The sequence below is a fragment of the Nesoenas mayeri genome, assembly GCF_963082525.1.
Source record: "Nesoenas mayeri genome assembly, chromosome: 3".
Classification (NCBI taxonomy): Eukaryota; Metazoa; Chordata; class Aves; order Columbiformes; family Columbidae; genus Nesoenas; species Nesoenas mayeri.
In genome coordinates this window covers 15,269,424-15,288,036 of record NC_137544.1, presented here as the reverse complement: position 1 = coordinate 15,288,036, position 18,613 = coordinate 15,269,424, and the positions used below count along the sequence as shown (strand labels likewise).

Genomic DNA, 18,613 nt, shown 5'->3' with positions numbered 1-18,613 from the left:
TATACTGGGTACTCAAAGTATATGGGCACACTTGAAAACTATAACCTTCATTTCTCTCCTCCCCCCAAATTTTTTAGGCTAATTTAACATGGAGCTTATATTGTGTTCTCCTCTGGGAGAAGCCTTCTAGGAATGCGGCGCCTTGCTGCAATTAAGTTGCCATCTGCTGCCAGTGCTGCAGCTGCCATTGATGCTGCCGTGGGAGGGAGACTCATTGGCTTCTCAAGGGCAAGCTTCTTGTTAGTCTCTGCCCAGTCCCACACCAAACCACTGGCTCATTGATAAAACACTGTTATTTCTCCAGGGCTGCAGGTAGTCCTGGATTTACCAAATTCCAGAGGGGCTAACAATTTAATTATCCCCAGTTTTTTTGAAAGCTAAAAACATCTGTGTGTCTCACACTGTGAAACTTTTACTGCATAAAAGCCATCTGGAGATCAGAGCCACTCACCTGGTGGCTGTGGTCACCTTGAATCTCCTGCACTTTACAGCAAGGGTGCCCCAGCTACTCTGACAGTGGGACTGTTCCCAGCTGTCCCCGCAGATGGGAATGGCCTGGGCTCTGCGACTGCCCCATCCCATGGACCTCCCCTGGTGAGGGATCTCTCATATGGGGCCTGATTCCCTGCCAGCTTTCTGCCCCGCGGCTGGTCTGCAGCACTTCAGGCACAAGATTTCAACTATCGCCTGTGCACAAGTTCCATGGTGTGGGCTCTTGTTCTGTCCTATTTTGTTGGGCCTTTTTTGCACTGACCTGCTGAGCAAACCTCAGGCTTTTCAGAGGCAGGAGCTTCTTATCCCCAGCAGGCCAGCAGCTGTAGCTGGGGAGCAGGTATGAGCTGGTCACAGCCCCTTGCTCCCATTCCACAGGGCTGACGCTTCAGTGCCAGGAGGATGGATTTTGGCATGGATAAATAAGGCTCAAAGGTTTTCACCACAGATCTGCTTTCCTTCACCTTCATCAAGCATGTGTGCTGCCTCCCACCTGCTGAAAAACAAACAGTAAATCGAACCCAGACCGTTCCCTGTGGTTCACCCTGCAGCTCGCTCAGCACCTCTCAGGGGAGATGACCGGAGACCCAGTCCTTCTGCATTTTATTTAGAGCAGATTGCTGGAGGTCAGTGATCCTTCTGTATCTGCAGATCACGTCTCAGGGAACCTGCCCTGTCTTAATATAGATCTGAAAGTTCAGCTTGGTCCTTGGGGACCTGAGGCTGTGAGGGTATAAAGTGGTACAAAACAGTATCAAGGCTGCCAGCTGCTTCGCCCCCCAGTTCCTGCCGCCTACACTGCCTTTGCATGATAACCTTGCTCTGCATGACGTGTAATGCTTTAATAACACTGATTTATCTTGTGCTGCCGTAAATGCAGAGTGTTAACCTCTCTGTTTCCGGCTCTCCTAGTCCTTGTGGTGGTCTGTGACAGGTGAACCTCACCTGGTGCAGGAGTTTGCACCATGTCAAGGCCACAGGCTGAGGGCTGGTCAGCCCGGGGTGAGCTTTTGTCTGAGCAGCTGAGAAAAACCCACACTGAGATCCAGGCTGCAAGTTCAAAACACTCCTAAAAGTGGAGCACACAAGGAAAACCCAGTCCAAACAGGCACAAAACACAAACTCATCTCCAAGAACTAGGGCTGCCTTAAAATCTGAGATATTTCGAAGCATGGATACATATTTATTTCCTGCTACCCACTTTCAGATGTTTGTATTTAAAGATTTATCAAGCTCTTACCAGTCATGGTGAAGGTTAAAACTTTTTTCCATTTAAAGTCCCCTGTGTCAGGGAGATAAGAAAAAGCTTCCTGAAAAGCAGCAGACATCTGGCGCTTATGCTGCAGGCTCCCAAAGAGCTTCTGCTCCAAATCGAGGAGCAGATAAGTCTGGGCTGTCATCATCTGAGCATTTCCCTCCACCGTCACCCAGGGAACCACAAGGCTGTGGGTATCATAACAAGGACCAGTGTGTTGGCACCCCAGAATGTGCATCCTCTAGTTTTAATGAGCACATTAACGGTGAGATCATTGGAGAAGAGCATTCATGGCAAAATGGTTCAGGAAATGCAGAACTGACCTCTACTTTGATCATAATTATATATATGTGGGGGTGGGTAAGGAAATGGGAGCAAATGTTCTTGTGGATCTCATTGGTTTTACAGAGCTAGAAGTAATTAAGAAATTGCAAACAGAGCTGCATATGTTGAGGGCTGGAAATAAGCATGGAAGTGAATGTGGGAGCAGAAAGCAAAGCTGTGCTTGCTTGTGGAATAAAGGACCGGCAAAAAGGGCACATTTCACCTCAAAGCCCTGTGTATGCCCATCCTGACAGGGCACACTGCCTTACAGCTCAGGCCCTCCCCATGCCCAGTTTAAATGCACTGTGGTTTAGAACTGAGGTACATCCCACCTGGGATTGCAGTTCATGAAATGAGGAAGGAAAGTGACCCAAGACAATCCTCGGAATTAATTTTCTCTCTTGGTACCAGTATCTATCCTCACAGGAAAACTAGCCACTGATTTTTATGAGAAATTACCAGTACAATGTCATATATATGAATGCAGAGAGAAAAAGAAGCTTTTGAAACTGTTTCTCCTTTAACCTACGGCCTGTATTGTTTCAGCTGAAGCTGGTACCTTCTGCTGCACCTTCACTGCCATCCTCGAGCTCTCTGGACACCTGTGCCACTGCCTATTGTTGCTGTATTGGAATAATTTTACTGCAAAGCTGACAGCAAAGTGTCCTATCAGCTTTGCAGAGACTTTGCATGGTGTCCTATAGGGGCCTGACACTCCGCTCATGGGCAGGGATTTTGTGTGCTTGTGGGTTTTGTTTAGGGTTTAGGAACTGAAGTGAAAAAAGAGAAGTAAGTAAAAAATGTTAAAAATATGTATTTTTAGTAAGCCTCCAGGGACATGAGGTTTCAGTGTCCTGGGAAATTCTGCAGCACTGCCATGGTGCTCATAGGCAGGAGTCGAAAGTCTGTTTATCCCTCAGTATTACCAGTCAGAAGTTATAGCTCTTTAAATCTTCAACAAGTGGCAAGCTGTGATTTTTATCTTTACAGTCTCCCAGGAAATTCATCATCAAAACCACAGACCACAGGACAAAAGAGCAATCATTGCCTCAAACACACCAGGCACTCTATTATAGGCACTGGCACTAGGCAACAGAGATGTGCTCATTCACAACAAATTCTCTATCCTTCCTTCTGAAAGGCCAAGAAAAAAATACTTGATGGAGGGATTTATGTAGTTTCTATATTCTCTTGCCTTCTCTTCCATTTTTCCCTTCTGTCTGCTGAATTTTGCAAGATCCTCAGTCTGATCTTGGAATAATGCTGTTTTTGTGGCATTGCTGCTGAAATGCACTGTTATAATGGATGAGCAAATTGTCCTTTGCCCAGCAGAGATGGGGAATATAAGAGATGAAGGAATTGCATGGCCAGTTCCAAGCAAAAGAGGCCAGGAAGCAGCCCTATTTCATGAGAGCCTGAGCAAACAAGAAAAACTGCAAAAAGAAAGAGGCTGAACATGGAGGCTAGTCTAGAAAACTTTTTTTATTTAGATACACTTTGCCTCTGAAGTCAGTTGTATCAATCATCTAAGGATGACCCCCTCAGAGAAGTAATATTTTGCAGGATTAATCTAGAAATTATGCCAGTACACAAAATATTGCTACTTTTCTTTGTTCCTTCTTCTTCAGTGGCAAAAGCCTGAAACTTGGAGCCTTTGAGCTAGTGGTAGATATCTGGTCCATGATCAGGTGAATTGTTTTAACATTTTTTTCTTTTAAGTACACAGCCAACCAAAAAGACAAAAAAACGTTATTTTTCATTCTAAACCAGTCCTATAGTTGTTGTTTCAATCCATTGATTTATTAGCTCCAGGAGACCTCATAGTAGCCTTCCAGTATCTAAAGGGAATCTAGAACACTAGGGAGGGACTTTTTACAAGGGCATGTAGTGATAGGACAAGGCGTCATGGCTTTAAACTGAAAGGGGGGAAATTTAGATTAGCTATAAGGAGGAAATTCTTCACCATGAGGGTGGTGAGGCACTGGAACCGGCTGCCCGAAAAGCTGTGGATGCCCCATCCCTGGAGTCATCCAAGGCCAGACTGGACGGGGCTCTGAGCAACCTGATCTGGGTGAAGATGTCCCTGCCCATGGCAGGTGGGTTGGGCTAGATGAACTCTAAGGTTCCTTCCAACCCAAACTATTCTATGATTCTATGTCCTTTCAGGACAAAATAGCCACATTGTGAATTCTGCAATTTGGTAGAAATTTAGTGAGAATAGCTGTTTCATGAAGATAATTTGCTATAATTCCCTGAAGCCCTTCCGGGTTACAAAATATCCTAAAATGAAATAAATGTTTTCCAATGAATTTTCATTGTGAACTCCAGTTTTGCTCTCTTCTGCTTTTGCAGAACTTGCATTGCTATCAAAAGGCCTCTAAAGTGGAGGATTTCTAAATCAAAAGTGACCTCCAGTGGTCACACACATTATTTATGGCTGGTGTCTACTATTTATCTTCCTTGTGTTAAAAATGAGGCAATATGATAATTAACAGCCTGCAGCAAGCATGGTCAATTAAATTGGATGTATACTTAAAAAAAAAAAGGTCCATTAATCTGGATATATTCTCACATACAGATATTTTGTACACCTACTAATCAGGATGAAGGTATTTAATTTATTTATCTTTGCATTTGTGTTTTACGTCTCAGGGGTGTTTTTTTCTGCATTATGCTGGGGTTATCTTTGCTCACCCTCTGCACGTAGCACAGCTTTGATGCTAACATCCTCCATATGGCCATCTGCTACAGGACAGAGGTGACCTTTTAAAAAGCAAATAATATATCATCTAGCATCTCAAGGTTAATTTTTATTTAACAAGCAATTAGGAGTTCTGCATAGCTTTGCTAATAAAATCATTCATTTTCCTTTGAAATCTGGAAATCATGATGGATTGCCCTGTCTTTTCCTAAGTATTTCAGAATCCCATGGACTAATAATTCTTAGATGCTTGAAGACAGAGAAACATGAGGCACAGGTATAAGTCCAGGCTTTATTGGATCTCCATCCCACTAAGTATCTCTGAGAAATCTCTTGAGTTCAGGGATCTCCTTTCACCATAAACATCTGAGCACCACCAGTCTGACAGCTTTGTTTAGAGGTTCTTATGAGTCCAAGGCATCTGGAGGGGGCTTTCCTGCAGAGGGACACTTAGAAAATTCAATGCAAATGTACTCTTTAATAAATAAATAAATTGCAAGAAATACTTATATGAAAACTCTCTTGAAAAACAACAGTTTCCTTAATTTGTATTTGCCTAATTTAAAACAGATTAAACTTGAGGGAGAGTTTTCCTACAGGTATTTAATTGTCCTTTGTCTTTATATCCTTAGCTAAATTGAATTCACTGGCCAAGTCCTGGCATTTTTTGGAAGGTCAGTGGAAATGCAACAGTCATTACAAATGAGCTAATTTAAAGCAATACAGACACGACCTTTGGTAAAAATGTTTGTGTACTCATAAATCCCTTGCCCTGGAAATTTTATGTCGTGTGCAAGAGAAAACAAAACTTGACTGTAAATCAAGTAAAACCTGACTCTCAGCTAAGACTGGGAAATGAACTATAGCTCTTGGCCTAATCAGTGCAGTGCTGGCCTGACACGGGATGATGAAGCTATTTTCCCTTGTTCTGCTGGGTGAGTTTCAATAACCCACTGCAACTCTCTCAGTTTCTCCACCTGTTAAAAGAGAATTATGCTAATAACATCTTTTGTAATATAATTTGAGATTCATGAAGGCTGTGTTGTATATAAAAGGGGGGTAATGCATTTAATAAGCAGATTGTAAACACAATAATGCTTTTCTCCCCCTTCTATGTAAAAAGCAACACGAAGCGAAGGAAGCTAAAATGACAGAAGAAGGAAGTTTGCTTTATTTTTCATCTGTCCCTTCTGCTCCTCTCCAGCTGCTGCATTAGACTTGTAAAGCAGGAGCCCATGAAGATGCCCACAGAACATTTCTACAGCAAAACATTTGGATATAAACTGTGCTTGTGTTTATTCAACATTAATATTCTTTCTCTTTCTCTCTTCCTCCCCTCTAGGATGGTAGGTTGTGTATAGTCAGGCCATAATGGTACTGCTGAGAACAAGTAGTTTCCTGTAACTCTTATTTATGTGACTAGTTCACTGATCTTGAAATTCTTCCTCCTCTTGTAAGTGCTGCACAAATCTCAGTACATTAGGAAACAGTGCAGAAAAGAAAGCCACGTCAGGACCTGTGGAACACAAAGAAGTTGGGTGGTAGAAGGGAATGGCATTTTATCTTGGCATAACTCTGCGACAGACAAAAAGGTTGTTTATTAATAGGGGTTTGGCAGACATACTACACCAGCACTTAATGACTGCAAGGAGACCGAAGCAGGTGTCTACTTTCCTGCTGGCAGCATGTGCCTCAGGGGTGACAGGGCAGTGTAGCAGGAGATGCAATGGTCAAGTTTCCCAACTGTTTTCTCAGCAGTTTTGGGCAGCTGGGTAGGAGAGGGAGGTTTCTGTGCTGGCTGAGGCACTATGAAAGTGTTCTGGACTAAGTATTAACTCAGTGCTTAGTACAGGACCCAGATATTTAGCTTTTGCTTGGGCTGGGAACTTTACCTGGAGCCTATAAGTAGGAAAAGACTGTTAGTGGAGATAGAGCCAGGTTTGGGAGAAACACTTGGCAGAGATGGGTGGTGAAAGGTGAGAGTGAATCAGAGTCAGGGGTTGAGGGGATGACAAATACGTGGGGATGGGGGCACTAGCTGGTGGGGAAAAGGTTTCCCTCACACAGAGCACCCAGCTAAGGTGTATGCAAGAGCTGGGCTGCATCCAGCCCAGCAATGCTCTCCCTTAGCTTCTGGCAGGAGCCGGAGTGAGCCTCCAGCCGCCACTCTGGAGGGCTGCAAATACCAGAGGCATGAGCCTGTAGCCCTTCCACATGTGGCATCTGAGGAAGGAGCCTCAATCCCAGTCACGCCTGGGATTCCCACGGGTTCCCTGGAGCTCCTCACTCCTGCTTTCCCATGGATTCATTTAATCTCCACCTACATCAGAGGGAGTGAAGTAGGATGCTGCAGGGTTTGTTACCATATTTGTGTTCAGCGGAAGAAGAAGGATGTCCCAAAAGAAGGGCTTGTTTTCTCAACTGAAGGCATCACTCCCATTGGAATAAATCAGCCCTGGAATAAATCAGGACAAGGGGAAGTGGCCTCAAGTTGCACCAGGGGAGGTTTAGATTGGATATTAGGAAAACATTCTTCACCGAAAGTGTTGTCAGGCTTTGGAACAGGCTTCCCAGGGAACTGGTGGAGTCACCATCCCTGGAGGTGTTTAAAAGGCATTTAGATGAAGTTCTCAGGGACATGGTTTAGTGCTAGAGTTAGGTTATGGTTGGACTCGATGATCCTGAGTGTCTCTTCCAACCAAAATGATTCTATGAAATAATTTCTACCTCTCCACTGCCTACAGAGGGAACTGTAAGCTTGCTTAAGCTCAGACTAAGGTTAGGGAAGATAGTACTACTCACTAGAGATCTGCATGACATTTCCACATGTGAGAGGCAGTTCCTCACTTTAGCTGACTTCTGTCAATACACAGCTATTGAAAAACGGTGGCCTTATTTGCTTGGTAATGCTGGTGGTTTATTTTTTGCTTGTAAAAGGCCTTTAAAAATCCCCAGACAAACATCCCTGAAACCAGAACATCCGAAGTGATGAAGCAGAAATACATCCTGACTGCTCGCCAGCCTCGTGGCAGCCGGGCAGCACATTCCTCAACCTGCTTATGCACATCAAGCAAACTTTTCAGCTCATCCTACGCTGCCTGCACTAAAGATGCCTTGCTCCTTATTATATTAATAAAACTGGTGACAAGCAGCAGCCAGTAAATGACTGACCAGACTTTTAATTGTTAATATTTGGAAATCCTTCACTTTCTTAAATAAGGGAGGATTGCACAAAAGACAGATCCTGGCACAACCTTTTTATTTCGTCCCTATAAAGTGTGTGGCAAAGTTGGCCACAATTTATGCTTCTAAGCATTGCTAAAAGCCAGTAAACAGCAGTATGAAATGAGTCTTAGTGCACGTTCTTTTCCTTTGTAAACCCTGGCACAATTTAATACTGATAAAAACGAAGCTCTTTTGACAGCTACTGATTTTCGGGATGCATATGCACTTGTTTTCAGTTTTCCACTGCCCATCTTTGCTGAAGGAAAGCTGGCTTTGTGTTGTGGAGCTGCAACCCCTGTTGCAAGCAGTATGCTTTTGGCAAAGTACAAAAGCAGATCCATCCTGTGGGGGAAAAGGGTGAAAAATGAAAAGGAAAAAGAAAAGCTGGCAGTTACAGAAATGGTCTTCCCCAAACAAGCCAGAGGTCCATTGACAGAAAACAAACTACTTTTGAGTGCTCTGTGTCATGTGCCATGGGCTTAAACTCTGCCAGGGGAAATTTAGGCTGGATATTAGAATGAAATTCTATACAGAGAGAGTGGTCAGGCATTGGAATGGCTGCCCAGGGAGGTGGTGGACTCACCATCCCTGAAGGTTTTTAAACTGAGATTGGACATGGCACTTAGTGCCATGATCTAGTAAATGGACTGAAGTTGGACCAAGGGTTGGACTTGATGATCTCTGAGGTCTTTTCCAACCCAGTCGATTCTGTGATTCTGTCAGCTTAAGGTAGTCATATGGATCATGCTCTAGCAATGCTACACTTCCTGTTGATTAGGAAGGGAATCCAAATGTAATCATCTTCTTTATGGTAGGAGGGACAGCTTCAGGATCTGATGCCACTGGAGAAAGGTGACCTTGGAGTCAGGAGGACTATTCTCTCTCCTTAAATCCAGATAGGGCTGAATATAGGAGGGTTCTTATGTTAAACATCTTTGCACTCTATACCATGGGGACTCCAAATCTAATGTTATCTCATTAAAACTAGTACAAACTAACCCAGAGGCAGGAAATCTTTCTACTCAAGTGATGACACATAATGAAGACTGTGACGTGGGTGAGAAAGGCTCTGAAAAGGTAGAGTCCTGTGTTGCCACCTCAAGCAAAACAAGAACAGCTGGACCTGTGTGCTTGCTCTCTGCAGGGCTCCCTTTACATAGGAATAATTACATTACGGGCACTGCATAATGGAAAGAAAACAAGTAAATATACTGGAGCCTGATACAGTGAATAGATTGTCTCTTGTCACTACTTCACTTTTTGCTGACTTCCTGATATATGAATTTAATTTAAAAATTTTCTGGAGAAAACCAGCCCTGTGTAGGTAACAGAAATACTGGCCAGGATCCTCCACCAACAGAGGTGAATCTCTGATGTTCTTGGTCACATCACTGGACTCTGGGAGAGGTTTGTGGCACAGATCTTGGGACCCGACTCTCCATAATGTTCTTAAGCTACAAATTCAGAAAACAGAGAGCCCCAAGGCATTGCCACAGGCAGCTGGTTGTTGCTGTATCAACCTAGTGCTGCTTCACCCCCAATCTAGCAGCAGTGGCATCTTCAGGAGTATAAAATAAGACACCTGTAGTTGACGTTAGGACCTGTTGCTCTGTGCTGGGGTCAGCGAGCCCTGTGTGGAGCATCTGCTGGTGGTGGAAACTGCATGCTCCACAGCCGAGATGTCTGTAAGGCTTCACTCAGCATTGTGCTGCTTGCAGAAAAACTATAGATACATGACATTTAGCAAAAGAGAGTGATAGATACCGGGCCACTGAGCTTAGTTGAGGCAAAATATTGAGGGAAGTAGGAGAGGCAGGGAACCTCTAAAGTGTGATATTGTTAGATGGTAGGACAGTTTCAAAGCCAGTCCAATTATTTTAGTATTAAGTAAAGTCCAGTTAAGCCCAAGGGATTATTAACATGTTCTAAAATACTTCTAAAGACTTTTAAAGCTTTTTATTTTTTATATATTAGCAAATACTAAACTTGCTCTGCAGGAATAATATACTCCTTCCCCATTGCATTCTGTGATCCTTCTCACCAAGGATTTGAGTTAAAAACTTCCTCTTTTTCTGCATGTGCTGTTTATCTACTAGTCAGAAAAATTGCAGCATATTTTGATTGGTTTTTATGGCCACCTCCTTCTTCCTAGAAATAGTCCTGTACAGCATGTAGCGTTAGTGAGAAAAACAAATCACGTGCAATGAAAGGCACACTTAGCTTTGCCCTCCTCCTTATTTTCTGATTTCCTGGATAAAATCCAGCAGGGAACTGCCTCCAAAGTCTATTTATGAACTCATGTTTACTTTTATGTATATGTAGTCTTTACTATATGTGAACACTATGTACTGACCCAAGGAACTCAGAACTGTTGTGAATGCCAAGAAATTCAGTTCATAACAGTAGTCTGAGGCTGATACTATTTTGTGTATTTTATATTTTTAAAAAACCCAGAAGCTGGGCTGTGCAGCAGAGCACAGAAAACCTGTGATAGTGCCAGCCTCAATGGAAGTTTCCAAACTTCCTGATGCACCCCTCTGATGTAGGATTGTTTTTCCTCTCCTGTTGTTTTCACTTCAGAAATCTGATCTTGTGACACAAGGTCTGTCCTGTCCATATTACAAACATACCCATGTTTCACAAAATGACCTACACTTGCTCCCTAAAAGGCTGTTGCTAGCAAATCCCTTTAAAAAAAACTATGAAGACTACACAGAAGACGATACATTTTTTTCTGCAGTTAATTATGTGTATGTGAGCCTTTACAAGTTGACTTCATGAAAGGTTTGAAAGAATCACAGCAAACCTGTCTATATTCTTTCTTCCCAGATGGACAGAGAAAAATGGAAAAGCCACACAAGTATTTTAATACACTGGCACTTTAATGCAGGCTTGTTATCACTCCTTCAAACCTGTCATGAAGCCATATATTGAAATCTGATGTACACATTATTCTGCTGGTACTCTGGATGGTAATTTATATACAAGTACTTAGATATCAGTACTGACTCAAAGCAGCTTCCATATGTGGCAAAATTTAATCTGCTCCGAATAAATTGCATTCTGATGGTAGGCTTACCACAAATCAATGGGCAGGGGGATGGGAAGCAACATCTGCAGTAAAAAATAGCTATGATACCCACAGGGAAGACCTCTGAGTAAAATCCTACAAGCAAACAAAGCGAATAAACAGAGAATGAAAGGCCCAGCTGATTTTTAAAGGTCAGCCACAGATGTGACCATTACCACCCACTTGCTGCTGCGACATTTATGCCTCGCTACAGAGGCAGCTGCCTTGGACAAATGAACAAAGGCTTCAATTCACAACACAAAACACTCGTACAGCTTTTCAGCGTGCAGCACCCACTTTTGTGCCTGTCATCTCCCTAACCCCATCCCCGCTCCTGAAACTCCTGCTTAGATTTACACAGAAAATAAATGGAATCAGAGAAATTCTCCTTTCCAAAGTTCGCCATAAGCTTCTATAAAGTATTTGTTTGTGACCTATGGCAAATTTTCCTAGCCAGTGAAAACACACACTGCCTGTGCCCGGTGTTATTTAGAGAGCAGGCAGCAGCACAGCAGCTGTAGCAGTTTTTATTCCTGCACACTTCTGCTGCTGCAGAGCCTGGAGATCCAGCATGTGTCACAAACCCCATTTCTCAAGCTTGTAAACAGGACCGCTCAGGGTTTAGCTCTGCTGCCCTACCTGTTTGACCAGAATATGTCTGAACTAAGCCAAGAGCTCCTTAATAGCTCCTGTCTTTCTTCCTTCCTGAGGGTCCTCTGTGAGCATGACTAAGCATGGATGTGGTGTCTCAGCATGAAAACCAATGGGACAGGCATCAGCTTGGTCTGTTCTCTATTTATCATGCAAAACCCAAAGCTTCCAGATTCTTCAGGGGTGCAAACCCCAGATTCTGACAAATCTAGCTCTGAACTTCTGTGCCTTTTACTTAATGAGGATCCAAACAACCCAAAGCTTGTCACAAGACTAAGCCCAACATGGAGGGGCATGTATGGTGCAGATACCACAGTTGTGCAGCTCCACTACCCACCAGCTTTCTGCCCTGAACTGTGAGGAGGAGGTGGTCATATTAACCCTCCTCTGGTGAAAGACATGTATGGCCTTCCTTGGTGGTCCAGTGGAGAGCCAGCAGCATCCATTTCCAGGCCTGATGGCCCGGCTGCCCCATAAAGGAGAGGACTGGGAGGCTCCTGGGTCTGGAAAGGCTGAAGTCATGAAGGAGAGTGTGATGATCGGGTGATGTGGAGACATCACCTCATGAAACATCTTTTGGTAGCCTGGGGTAGTTCCTAAGAGGAACACTCCCAGGCGCGGTGTTAACTGCAGTCATTAAAATATCTGCCAAACGCCAGGAGCAGGCGTGGTGGTGGGGCCACCACTCCAGCCAATGGAGGTGGTGGTCAAACACGCTCCTCCAGCTGAATGGTTTGGTGGAGATGAGGAAATGGCCTTTATCAACCGTCAGTTGATGTGTCAGAAGATTTTAGATAAACAGCTGATAATTTTCACTATGACTAACAGGGCGTTTAGAAATGGGAGGAGCTCAGCAGAAAGAATTCAGATCTGGCCTAAGGCAGCTGTATGCATGTATTTCAAAGACCTGTGCTGGAGTCTTATGTGTTAACCCAGTGCTGAGACATACTCAACAAGGCATCTGGCAAAATAATTTAACTGCCATGTAATGCTCCTTCTGCCTTTGCTCAAATTCACTTTCAAATGTGGTCAGCAGAGCAACACGCCCGGGCTCTGCTGCAGACTGCTGCTGTCCAACAGTTCCTCTTCTCCCACTGATGCTTAGCAAGAAGATTGGAGCTCCAGAGAAGAAATGCCATGGATGCTGGATTGTTAAAAAGCATTCAGCATAAGTCTAGATTTTAAAATAATTTACTAACTTTAGGTAGTGCAAAATGCAGCCATCTGTACCTTCAGCAGTGACAGGGCAAGGGATAACATTGTGCTCATGCTGCAGGAGCTGCCCTGGATCCCAGGCTGACCCCAGAGCAATGCAGCCTGTGAGGGCTGGGCAAAGAGGCTCCGAGCTGCTTGGGATTTGCCCACCCCATACCTGTGCCTCCCCCTCCATGAGATGTCTTGGGACTCCAGAGCTACCACAATGCTAGAGCATAATGGCTCCTCTGACTTGAAAGCAATGATGCAGGCCAAGTTTGAGTGAGGTGATGAAGCAAAACGGTTTTCTTGTTGAGCCTCATCCACTTCATATGACAAAGCTTGTCTATGCTTTTCATGCTGTAAAGCACTTAAACTCTGCTGTGCTGATTTGCATGTGCTGTAGTCCTCCCCTATGACCTGCTACAGACCAGCAGCTCTATTTTGGTAGCCTTTGTGTAGAAAGTAAATGTAGACAGGAATTCTTTGGCTTAGTGGGATAAAACATCAGGTCATTTGCTTAGGAACTCACTACTGCAGTTTCTGACAAAGGTCTCTGCAGTTACATTTCATTTACCATATTTAGTGATGTTCCAAGTTTCATCTGACTCCAGTTACATCTCTCCATAGAAACTTAATGTTGTCAGTCAAATCTGACTATTCTAGATACAAGGAAGCAGTTTTCTTTATGACATTTAGAAAGGTAATTTGGTCATATGCTGAATTTAGGTATGTCATCTTATCTTAAAAGAAGGTGGCCTTCCTTTTATTTGTTGCTTAAAAGATATTCAGTAGTACAGACTGCATCTCCTCATCAAAGATATTGGCTCTGGGCCTCTGTGGAAGAACAGATCAGCTGCTCTGCACTAGTCACCCACACCACAGACAAAATGTTTTATAAATCACCTCTGGGCATCAGAGGTGGGTCTTATAATTGTTTTTCAAAATCAGGTGCTCCTCAAGGGAAGAAATAGGATGTTTCTATCTGGTGTTAGCAGCAATGGAGCACACACAGTGTGTACTTAACTACATTAAGAGGCATGATTACTGTAGGAACCAGATTTAAATTACTGAGTAATGCAGAAATGAGTAACTTTGTTTACAATATCTGTTGCATCAGCATGATGAGTTAAACACCAGTCAGGTGATGTCGTGAGACTGAGTCGGAAGTTTGAGACAGAAGAGCCACTTAAATCACTCAGCCCATCCCTTGGCTACTCTGCCATGCTTCCCTACAGCTCTCTTTTGCACTATTTTCTTAGTCAGATTCAAAACATTTCATATAATAGGGTTTTAGCCACCAATGTCTGATTTTTTTTCCCTGTGAGATTTAATTGCTAGGAAAGAACTCCTGAAAATGCAGCTTCATCCTGCTGTGTCACTCTATCAAAGTACAATAGAATACAAGGCTGGAATACTCACAGATCATTCAGTCCAACTCTGTGCCTACAGGCAAATTCAACTACAATTAAAACATTTCTGACAAATGTGTTTTCAGCCTGCTCTGGAAGATCTCAGCCTCTTCCGGAAAGCCATGCCAGAGCTTGCCTGCTCCCGGTATTATGAAGTTTTCCTAATGCTTAAATGTTTCCTGTTGCATTTCATGCTCACTGCATCTCCATATCTTTCCCAAGGAGACACGGATTACAGTTACCACCTTTTCATTTTTTCCTTGCAATATTTTAATACATTTTGCACTCCAGTAAGAGTATGAAATATGGACTAATCTGTTCTCTAGATATTATACCGTAACATCTGTTGTCTCTGAATCCTCTCCTGTTTTACTCCAGCTTCTATCAGCTATAAGAAATCTCTTAATTCTTAAATGCCTCATAATTAGCTTGGAAAAGTACAGCTTGGCTTAATGCTGCCGGACTGGCCAAGATAGGGTCATAAAGCCTTTCTTTAGGAGTTGAAAGGCAAAGTTTGCTTTGCACCAAAAGTTACAATTCTCTTATTAATTTTATTAATGAATTTACTCTGGCAACTTAGGAGGATATTATTCCTGCTAGATACAAGGAGAACTGAGCAACAAGGCTTGTGATATGTCCACACTCCTGGAAGGAAGAAAGGTGGGGTAGCTCCAGTGGACACCTGGATCTCTTGGCTATGCTGGTGCTAGTGAACTGAACAGCAGCAGTGACCATCATCTGGTTTTGATGCTACCTGGAGTGATCTAGTCACCTCCAGGCTATGAAGCTCCTTCAGCCCTCAATGTTCAAAATTCAGATGCCTGTTCAAATGCTCTGTGCTCATTCCCAAGCTGAGAGCTGCCAGCTGGCCGGGCTGCAGACATGCCAGGCGCTGTTCTTCCAGCGTCAGGGCACAGACCAGAGTGTCCCCGTGCCTTCCCCTGTGCCTTGACTCTGTTTAGTTTTCTTGTACAGGAATAGCTCTTGTGTCCTATTTCACTAACTTAAGTGCCAGGTCATCTTTTCCCTACGTTAGCTTTGTTCTCTAAGGTCAGCAGGGTGACTGCAGAGACTGGCACAGCTGAAGAAAAGATTTTATGCATTCTGTCTGCTTTAAAATATTTTTTACTCATGTCAGTTTGCATTTCCAAGCCTACTAAACAGTAAAGGCAGACAGTGGCTTTATAACAGTCACTCTAAACAAAATATCATTCAGTAAATGCTAAATTTTTCCATTAATAGCAGGACTGAATGAAAACTCCTTAGGGTTGTTTTTCAAATGCAAGCAGGACCAGAGATGAGACAACTCTAAAGATCAAATTCTTAGCTGCAACATTAACTGTACTTTTAAACTGCTGGCAGGGATCCTGGAGAGTCGCGTGGTTGTTACACCAGCATACAAAGAATGTTTTACAGGACTGTCTCACTGTTTTCCAGAGGAACTGAATGCAGAGGCAACAGCACTATTGTACAATTACCAACTCTGTTGCGACACACTGTTGACTTTTCTGCTAATGACATGTACTGTTTTCCTGTGGCAGTTCCTATTATTGTGTTCAGAGATTTATTTATTTAATCGTGAATGTGAGTCATCAGGAACTTGGTTTTTAAGAAAGAAATAAAATGAAAGAGAGAGGGAAAGAGGGAATAAAAGTGACAGAAAGCAAAGAAAGGAAAGGAAAGGAAAGGAAAGGAAAGGAAAGGAAAGGAAAGGAAAGGAAAGGAAAGGAAAGGAAAGGAAAGGAAAGGAAAGGAAAGGAAAGGAAAGGAAAGGAGGAAGGAAGGAAGGAGCAAAAGAGATAAAGAGAAAGAGAGAGGAAGGAAGCAAGGAGAGAAAGAGAGGAAGAGAGGAAGAGAGGAAGAGAGGAAGAGAGGAAGAGAGGAAGAGAGGAAGAAAGGAAGGAAGAGAGAGAGAGAGAAAGAAAGAAAGAGAAAAAGAGAAAAAGAAAAAGAGAGGGCCAGTCTAATATTTTCATTACTATAGATATTCAAAAAGAAATGTACTCATATGAGGTGTTTTACAACTGGATGGACTCCAGATCAGACTGCAAATGTTGGGGAAAGAGGAGGAAGGGATGAATTAATATAGGAAACCCTTGATTCATTCTGCCAACATGTTCCTGATGTTTGGGAGTCAGAAGGTGTCACCTCCTAGTGTACTGCCTGCCAGTGCAGCTGCTCCCTCCAGCTCACCCCCAAAGCAGCTATTCTCGATCCAGCAGTGTGCATAGGTAGTGGATTGGAACCTAACTAGTTGTTGTTTTGCACAGCTGATTTCCTTTGAGAAATCTGGAGGCTACTGCCAAACTGTGGGATGGGCATTTTCCAGGGAATGAACCCAGTTGTTCCTCAAACACTGCATCCAGGCAGCACATCTGGGTTTCCTTCTCACATGCCCAAGACATGGATGGGGCTGGCACCTCTCCCTGGGAGGTGGAAGTTCTCCTGGAATTCAAAAAAGTGACGAAGACTGAAGAGAGACACACATCCCAGACCATGTAAAATGGGATGAAACTTGCCCTAGCAAAATACAGAACACATATACCATATGTATTTACATGCACCAGAAATACAAACATCAAGTATATAAACACTGTGAATTTGATCTGATATTTCATGTTCTAAATATTTAATGTTATCCCTGAGCAGCCAATTGCTATGATCTCTTCAAGCCACCATCTTGGTCAACGAAGATGCATTTTAGCCCCAAACAGGTACATGCAACAGGAAAATGTAATTATATGAAACCTAGCATTTGCATAAAACACACATTTGTATTTCAATTAATAATGTAGCCTGTAGCGGTATTTCTGATCATTTAATCATTGATGCTGGTATTTTTGTTCTGCATCTGAAAATAGAAAGGATAGACTTGTTAAAACAATGGGCCATATGGAAAGAGATCTGTTTCTAATTCTGATGCTAGACTTCCTTTGTAATACAGAGTAAGTAATCTAATCAGGGTGTATATCAGTTTCTTCATTTGGAAATTGGAATTAATAATACCTCCTAGCCCATAAGGTTGTTGAGAGATTTGGTAAATTGTGTTTGAATAGTGTGGTGCAATCCCTAATGGAATGCTCAAGTGTAAGGTACTTTGGTGAATAGAGAAGGGCTACGTGCCAGACGTCTACTGTCCTCTCTTGATTGTGCCACCCCAATCTTACTTTTCATGTGACCCACATGAAATGTTATTCTAATTATACATATAACAGAGTGTGTGAGTGAGTGTAATGAACATTAATGAAACCCTTAAGAACTGCACCTCCCAGAACTGGGTGAATTGATTTCTGTAATGCTTGTTTTTCTATATCTGATTCCACCTTATTTGTTATTGTTTCATTAGCTGTATTTAAATGAGAGTTCAGAAAAGGCATCATTTCTTGCCTTTTCTATTTGCTCAGTAAGATTCCACAGAATGTGCTGGGTGCCATATAACGTGAGGATAAAGAATAGAATGAGTTTGTTTCTTTTCCAGTAAGTATTTGTGCTAATAAAAAATTTTGAGATGTGAATATGAGGGAATATGAATGTTTTCAGAACGCACATCACCAGCAAACCTGGCTATATTTGAATGTTAATTTTTCTACACACCAAAAAGAAATCATTCAAATGATTTGTTCATATCATCATATTTGTCAATTCTGCAGAATTAGTCCTCTCAGTGTAAAATTTCACTATGGAATAAAAACTAAAAAACGCAGTACAGAATTTCTCTTCAATAGCTTTTGCTTTTATTTTAAACATGAATCCCATCATCTCCAGCAAAACTGGGAGCTTACCCTTTTGACTAGGTATTAATCTATTTCAATATGTCTTGCTACACTGGCTTATTTAAAAATGAAGTCACCATACCTCTGTGTATTCAGAAAGAGGTTGTGACAGTGTGTGCCACCTCACCTTCATGGCTGACTCTGAAAGTGCAGCCACTCTGTTGAGGCTCCTGTGATCCCTGTCACCAGGGGATGACTCAGGGATTAAAGTCCTGGCTCTGATACACAACCCCTGAACTCCAGGTTGCTCCACAGGGGCTGAATTTTGCTCTTGTCCTACAAAATTCCTTCTCCTGTCCTGCTGGGTATTAGAGGTCTTCCTGTACAATGAACAGATCTAGGGATGCTGCCATAAGAAAAGATTTTTTTACCTAGGACGGGATTACAGGTCTACCTCCATCCTTTGCCATGGACATCCCCATCCTGCAAAAGAATAAACAGAGCTTGTTGTGGTCCGTGTGTCTTCAGAGCTCACAGAGATCCCCTGCTCCCGAGCTCTCTCTGGCTGATGATACA

The 18,613-nt window shown here is 42.9% G+C and overlaps 1 protein-coding gene across 1 annotated transcript in view; it reads left to right on the top strand.

Annotated features, from left to right (window-relative positions):
* Positions 1 to 18,613, top strand: part of LPIN1 (lipin 1) — a gene marked incomplete at both ends in the record, with an annotated part of 78,884 nt that overhangs the window by 3,737 nt on the left and 56,534 nt on the right. The window lies entirely within an intron of this gene.